Source organism: Carassius gibelio, chromosome B6, assembly GCF_023724105.1.
Source record: "Carassius gibelio isolate Cgi1373 ecotype wild population from Czech Republic chromosome B6, carGib1.2-hapl.c, whole genome shotgun sequence".
NCBI lineage: Eukaryota > Metazoa > Chordata > Actinopteri > Cypriniformes > Cyprinidae > Carassius > Carassius gibelio.
In genome coordinates, this window is record NC_068401.1 from 12,542,401 (window position 1) to 12,551,262 (window position 8,862).

An 8,862-nucleotide genomic window follows, 5' to 3' on the forward strand; every position below is an offset into this window, starting at 1 on the left:
ACCCCAACCTCAGTCCATTCCTTGTGACGTTCACTCAAATTTTTGAATCAGTTTTGCTTGACAATCTTCATAATGCTGCGGTTTTCTCAGTTAGATGTGCATCTTTTCTTCCACACTTTTTCCTTCCACTCAACTTTCTGTTAACATGCTTGGATACAGCACTCTGGGAACAGCCAGCTTCTTTGGCAAGGAATGTTTGTGGCTTACCCTCCTTGTGAAGGGTTTCAATGATTGTCTTCTGGACAACTGTGAGATCAGCAGTCTTCCCCATGATTGTGTAGCCAAGTGAACCAAACAGAGAGACCATTTTGAAGGATCAGGAAACCTTTGCAGGTGTTTTGAATTGATTAGCTGATTGGCATGTCACCATATTCTAATTTGTTGAGATAGTGAATTGATGGGTTTTTGTTCGATGTGAGCCAAAATCATCACAATTAAAAGAAGCAAAGACTTAAATTACTTCAGTCTGTGAGCATTGAATTTATTTAATACACAATTTTCACAATTTGAATTGATTTACTGAAATGAACTTTTTTCACAACATTTAAATTTATTGAGATGCACCTATATATAGATGGGGGGGAATGGTCAACCATTTAAAAGCAAATAAATACACTGTCCTACAATCTAAATATATTTATCTGTAGGAAGTCTCTTTGATTAGCTGTTAGCATTAGCAATACACTGCACTCCTTCCTATATGCTGTATATGTACCAACTCTGCCTGTTTTCAAATGACCCCATGAGGGGTGGACCCATCAGATGGGCAAAATTGGATGAAATATTGCAGGGTGAATATAGCATGGGGGATTGTGTTTAATTACAGTGCAGTGTTCTCTGCATACTGATGACCAGTGGAAGGACCTGAGTGTTTTTCACACGCTAGTCTCCACTAATACTTTGCTACAGTGCATTCAACACACATCATTGCTGTGAATATGATAAATTTAAAAGATGTGCTTTCACAGTCACAGGAATGTTTGATGTGGGGAGGGAATGTACATATTTCATTTATGAAGCAATGGAAAGTTTTATCTTTTAACGTTACTCAAAAACTGTCACAAAGTACAGCACGTTTAACTGCAAATGAACAGTTTTTCTTTTTTTACTCTTTTCATCCAGACTTTCAGCTGTCTTTAGCCACAATGTTCGTTGCAGGAAAGCAGACAGAAATTCATTTTAAAAGAGGAAAAGTCCTTAAGAAGTAATTTTGATCGTAATAATGGCATGGATGAAAAGTAACATTTAGTCATTACTGTCAGGGGAGATATATATGAGAGATATATATATTAGCATTAAAGAAGCCTATTAGTAATGAATCTCATCCTTCGGGGTCAGTGCCGATGAGTAATAATCTTATGCTAATATATTCTGTGACAAAATCGTCTGATTCTAGCTTTCTGTTGAGTCGTTTTAATCTACAATCTATTCATAGACGTAAAGACCAGACATTTGGAACCTATTCATAAAAATTCTGGTGAAAATGCAAGTAAAACTACTGTTCTTTGAATAGTACTCTTGGACTTCATCACTGCAAAACCAAAAGACAAAGAGGTGATGGTTGTCTTTAGAAGAGTCATGTAAGTCACCATTATTCCACTAAGTGTTTAAGGTATATTGAACATTTTGCTCATTTTGTCAAGATTTTTTGGAGATTTGTTAAACTTAAAAGACACCGCATGAGGAGGTGGTGACAGGCCACTTGCAGGAAAATTATGAAAGAAGACATCACATTCAATATGGTGGCTGCATGGGCATCAACTGAACTAACTTTGACTATGAATAAACACCTATAACTTTCTTTTTTAAGACAAAGTCAGGTTTGGACTGATTAATGCACTTTTAGAAGTACAAGTTAGCAACCAAGGCAACAAGGTCAACTTAACAAAACAAATGAACAGATCTATGGTAAACTGGGATTTGTGCAATCCTGGATCAAGTGGCAACAATAAACTCCAATAAACATTTACTCAATGTCTCTTCTCAAACTTTCCTTCAGCATAGAGAGAGGGACTCTGGAAGCAATGAAGATGGACACAAAGACATCACAAGGAACAGAGGGAGGGCGTCCTGGGTTAAATCAATGGTGACACCCACCTTAACAAACACGTGCTGTACCACAAACCGACCTCCTCCACTCGAACAGTGTGCTTGCGAGCCCACTCGACAAATTACTGCTTCATAGGCCCTTTTGTTTTGCTAAATGGTAACTGTGGATGTGGAAAAAAGAAAAACTTGAGTAAACAAGCAGTGCTTACCATCTCAATGGAGCTGCATGGGTGTTCTTCAGCACAACAGTCTGGGCCACAACGCAAACTATGAGAATAGCGTGGCTTGAACTCAACAGCAAACAGGCTTCAATTGTCTCTAAAACAGCCCACTGCATTTTGATTTCTGCTCTTTGTTTACGCACAGCAATAAAAAGGAATAGTCTTGGAGAATTTGAATCCATGTACAGCCACTGCTTGAGGTTTTTGAACTTTGTTTTGTTATTATGTGAATTATTATGGAGTATAGTGTCTACATATATTTTTGGAAGATTAAACCACACTTAAAAAAGCATAGATTTTTTAGTTTGTGTAAAATTATTTTGTGTGTTATTTCAATTAAATGCTGTTCTTTTGAAATTTCTGATTCATCAAAGAATCCTGAAAAAAATGTAGTACTATTTTCACCAAAAGAAATTAGCAAAACTTAGCATACTGAATAGGATCATGTTTCACAAAAAACTGAAATAATGGTCGCTGAAAATTCAAATTTAACACAGCAAAAATAATGGACATTTGAAAATACATTACAATTTAAACAGCTATCTAAAATGTTGATATTTCTTAATGTTACTGTATTATTGATCAGATAAATGCTGCATTGGTGTACCTTTTATTTTATTGTTTCTTACTTTTTTTTTCTCCAAAAACAGTTTGGACAGTATGTATGTGGATATACATACATAAAACATAAAACACAAATACTTTTTTTTTCATAATATCTTCTTTTGTATCCAACAGAAGAAAGAAGCGCATAAAAGTATGACTGTGAGTAAATGACAAAAAAAAAAAAAAAAAAATGGTGGGCATAAATAATGTGTTTTGCATTTAATCACAAACATTGGGCATAAACTCCAGCCGAGCTCATCAACTGGTAACTTCACCTCTGAAAGGTTGAATAAATGTATCCATGCCCTTCTCATTCAGTTTCTGCAATATATGATGGCACACTGGCCATTGTCTTGCCAGGCTGAGAACATTCTTTCTTTTATTAGTGTCTAGTTTTGTAACACTGCCAAATAACATTTGATTGCTCTTTAATTAAATATTAATGGCCGTCATTACATCTTCATTTATAATTAATGGCCGTTAACGACGATATTGCACATTAATGTAATTAAACATTAGGAAAGCAGTAATGTAATTTCGCTTTCTCTAACGACTGGAGACTGGATGACTTTATACAGCAGAAGTGGCCAAAATAGTGGCTGCAGTGAGATGACTGAGGCTGGTATTAAAACCGCACTGGCTTCACAATGGCCTGCTGGAAATTAAGGCCTGATTTAAGTAGTTTTTTAACAGCTTATTAAAATCAATAAGTTCAGTTTAGATTTTAGCCATAGCGTAAATTAACTGACTAGTTCGGAATGCACCGTATATGAACATCCCAGACAAGTGATTCACAAAGCAATTAAACACAGAGTCCAACCTGCCCCTTCACCCCCAGATGTGTAGCTAAGACTATTTCGCACAGAGTTGCTTTTGTGTGCTAGTGTGGGACCAGGATACTGAACCCTGGGGCATCAGTAGCATCAATAACTCTCTCTTTTTTTACCCTGAGGTGGCATCAACTTTAACCCTTCATCTAAGGGTGTCAGTCTAGCATTAATCTGAGTGACTAAACTGTAGTTGTTCTGGTCAGCTCATTCACTTCCTGTAGCTTTACCCTTTCGGGAATGATTAAACTACTGTTGCATTTTTCACATTCAGAAGTTTCAAAGTGCAAAGTTCTATTCTACATATTCTATAATCATAGCAATGGTACGAATTCCACTGCTTTTGGTTTACCCTTAGAGATCAAAGCTGAGAACGAGCAAAACAGGAAAGCAATGAGGAAATATTTTCCACAAGGTAATAAAAATGAAGTTTGCGCTAGAGCATTGGTAAGCACAGCACAGGCCCTGGCCATTAAAACACAATCACTTCTCTCTAGCGCTGTGAAAACAAATATACACAATGGGCCTACAGGGCTGCTATCCTCTGATGGCACTACGACTTCCCATAATTAAAGGATTCTAAAGCACACCAGGACACAAACAAAGGCTGCTTTTTAAAAATCTCTCATCATGTTGTATCAACTGTTTGTAGGATGAGGGGGGCAGAGAGAGGGAGCTCACACTATTTTTCTGTTCTTTGATTGAGGCAGGATGAAGGTAGAAACGGTAAATCAAGACTGCACAGCTGCCGTTGTTTGGTGAATTTTTAACTAGAAAATTAGATCCTTAAGGGCTCCCTTAAGGTTTAGAGAAGATGGTGGTAAACCCAGAAGACCAAGCAGAGACTAAATGTATTGCAATTCATTTTGTATGGTTCTTTTTTCTGGCATCACCAAAATGCCAAATTCTGAACTCTTTTGGAGGATTCCATCATATGTTTACAAATGCAATATATATTAAACAAGTTTGAACAAGTTTGAATGAAAAAAAACATTAAAGTGGCTTTAACTGTTTAATTTTTTATATATATTGTATATACACTAAGAAAAGTACATTTAAATAGTGCCCAATTTACTGCTAATATGAAGGAATTTTCTGTACTGATTTTTTTGCAGGAGGTTTACCCATATTTTGAAGTATACTTTGCTTTGTTTTGTGTTTTAAGGTTAAAGGAAATAGGAAATGTCCATAAACTTAATGAATTATGCAATAAATAATACACACACACAAACATATATACATGAATGTATGTGTAGGCCTATTTGCATAATATATTTTACCCCAAAACATTTCACAACAACAAAATAAAAAAAGTAACAGGCAGAACATGTACAAATTACAATATATATATATATATATATATATATATATATAGCAAGGAAAGCATGCACCACATTCAAAGTCATCTTTGAATGTTGTTTGACTTTTCCCGAAACTGTTCTCACCTAGGCATTTGCCAAAAAAAACCATGTCACAATACCAGAACTTTTCAGATAATCTTCAAGAACGTGGTTTTGAGTTTAGGAAATAAAATTAGAGAAGAGATGTTTGGCTCTGGCTGAGTCCAAAATAAATTTATTCAGAATCTGTTGATCTACTGCCAAAATTTCTTCAGATATTCATTTATGCGAATTAGCAGTTTGTCCAGAGGCCACATGTCACTCCTGATGAGAGATAAAAGATGCCTCATGTCATTAAGAAGAAAAAGAGGACTTTTCAGTTGGCTTCTACTGAACGAGACGCATGCCTCAAAGAGATAAAGCTCATTTCATTGAGAATGAATCACCCGTTGAGATTAAATGTTTTCAGTACAGGCCAGACGGACACTTCTCAGTCTTTGATTGTAGCTGTGTCCTCTTCATATGTTGCAATAGAGATTTAACCTATTTCTGAGTCAAATTAAATTTATAAAAGCTTGCTCTTCAAAAATCTGATTAAAAGTACAACAGATTGTTACATCACATCAACAATAAGACCTGTTTCCCAAACATGATAATTAGTTTAGATAAAATTCCCACCTGTTTTGAAACCACTTTACATAAGAACTCTGTGCTCTGTGATCACATTAACATAATACAGTAATGTTTCAACAAAAGTCCTTCTGTGAAGCATACCTTCTGTGTACCACCACAGCTGCATCACTGACACACACCTACTGACCTGTGTAATCTCACTTTCAAAAGAACATTGTTCCTCTTATTTCTTTTTTTGATGCACAGACTGAAATAATTGGATTTAGGGTTAGGGTTAGGGTTAGGGTTTTAGTTTGACTAGTCACAAAAGCAATGGACAATACTTTAGATTTTGCCTTTCAGCTTTATTCACAGACTTAATCTATAAAACCAAATTCAGTTCAGGTTTATTTACTACTAATCGTTTACAAAGCAGCTTTACAGAAAATTAACATTTCTAAATTGTATTTAGGAGTAGCTCATCAGTGCTGACTATGTCAAGCTGATGTCCATATCATGCAGTTAGTTAATGTCATGTATTTAAACGGATGGTAAAAACTATTATTATACGTTGCATTCAAACTTATAGCAAAGTTTGGTAGTTTTGTGTGTTGGTTCAGGGTTGGCATCATCTGAGGTCCTCTGAGGGGTTGGCATCATCTCTTCTCAGGTGTTCATACAACCTAGTTTGACCGGCCAAGCACAAAGGGTAAATTTTGCTGAAATTTAGATTTAAACTTTGTTTAAATATAAACATTTTATTAGGATAGGATAATATTTGACCAAGACAAAACTATTTGAAAATCTGTAATCTGAAGATGCAAAAAAAAAAAAAAGAAAAACACGAAATATTGAGAAAATCGCCTTTAAAGTTGTCCAAATGAAGTCCTCGGCAGTGCATATTACTATTCAAAAATTAAGTTTTTATATGTTTACAGTAGGAACATATTTTCATGGAACCTGATCTTAACTTTATATCCTAATAAAAAAATGTTTTGCTACTGCATATATTTAAATTTTCGAAATCACAATCATCTCTCAAAGCTGCTTGCACCATCATTCAGTCTATTTAACTTTATTATGAACCACTGTATATTTTTTCTGACCATATTAAACCAAACCCTACTTCACACACTTGTAGAAGAAGAACAAGAGTCCTACTCAACTTTAAAAAAGGCTTGTTTTGTTTCATATTTCAAGCAGCTGCTGACAGCCAATTAGAGTCGAGACGAGGATGTCATTTGATAATTGGTATGAATTTATATAACATGCCATACTAAAAAAGATCAATTTAAGAAAAAAACTATACATTTCCAGAGTTAGGAATTCAAACTTGTAACACAATTATCGTTGTTTGTTGCTATTCCAAGTCCAATTACAATATTCAACACAATTTTTTTTTTCAGAAATATTATTCACAGATGTATGGTGCATGTGGCACTGTAAGGAATGTAATTATTTAAAATGTGACCACAAACTTTGGCTTTATTAAGACAGCACATCTACCCAAGTACACATGTGTGAATGGCAGACGTAGTTTAAGTGATAACATTTTTCACATCTTGATGCAGAGTGATTGAGGCAAAAGTATTGAGGCACTTTTGAGTGCAAGTATTTGTTTTATTGAATCAGAGGGCTGTTGCTCTTGCTCTCTTTCTCTCATTACACCGCATTTTAACTAATAAACTGCCAGCAAAAAAGTGCAGCTGCTTTTGCCAAAAAAAGCAGGAACCTGCTGCATTTCTTCTGTGGTTGAGCAAACTCTTCAACCTCTATGGATCTGAAAGAGAGAGAGATAAAGATGTAGGCAGTTCAACCTGAAAATACTGAGAAGGTTCTAAGAAGTAATGTAAGCACAGCTGGAATCTGATTTGACTGTATATGGTAGGGGAATACAATGTGTTAGATATTAATTAGGGATTTTTTTTAACTATTATTCAATATATATATATATATATATATATATATATATATATATATATATATATATATATATATATATATATATATATATATATATATATATATATATATATATATATATTACTATTTTAATTAGATTTCATCATGGGGGGGGGGGGTCATCCAAGAGTTAGATGAGTAAGTTTCTTCATCAGAATAAATTTGGAGAAATTTAACTTGGAGATAAAAACATCACAATACGCCACAAATAATCAACAACTCGAATCCATCATTTAACATATTTTGAAGTGAAAAGCTGTATGCTTGTAATAAACAAATTTGTCATTAAGATGTTTCTTCAAACCATTTCTTCTGGCTAAAACAGGAGTCCTCTATCCATAATAGCATTATCATGGATAATAGACTTGTATTTTGAACAGAAACGACATTTTAAAGTTAAAACACCTTAATGATGTCTCTTAGTAACATGCATCTATTCATTTCACATTGCAATAACTGATGGACTGGAGTTGTGTGGATTGCTTGTGGATTATTGTAATGCTTTTATCAGCTGATTGTACTCTCATTCTGAAATATTACTTGAAAAACAAACAAACAAACTTGAAAACAATGTATTGGCTCCAAAAGTGTTAACCAAATAAAATAATGTCTGCTTAAGATGCACACATACTAATGCATTTAAGGTCAAATTAAAGTTGAAATTGCATTAGTATCCTCACAAAAATATTGCTTCCAACCAAATAAAATCAAGAAAAGAAAAGTGCATTAGTTATCCCTGCTGAGGTTAGGACTGTGCATACAGAGCTTCTGATTAAACCAGCTTTCACCTTATTGACCTGTCAGAACAAAGTCTCTATTTGTAGCCCACTGATTAAACCATTATAGTGGGCTGCAGATTTGCAATAACTCTGCTAATCTATTCAAACTTTCTTTAGCCTGTTGCAACTCCAAATGTCTGACAGCCCGTGCAAAGGCGTATGGTAAAACATACTTCATGAAACTCCACAAAGAATAAATTCTCTTCCGTAGCCTACAAAGCATTCCAAGTTTCTCCGATGAAGCCCAGCTGCTGAGAATAGAAAACACTGGATCTTTTGTGAGGTGACTCAAAGTGCGTGGGTACAAATATATCAGTCCTCAGCGACAGAATTATCCCGCTTTTCCCTCCTTTTTAAGGTACAAACTTGCCATCTTATTTGTTAGAACATCCTTTCCCGAGTTGCCATAACAAGAGCATAATGGGTATCTTTGTCGCATGAATTATGCTTGGACCTGTGAGTGGGT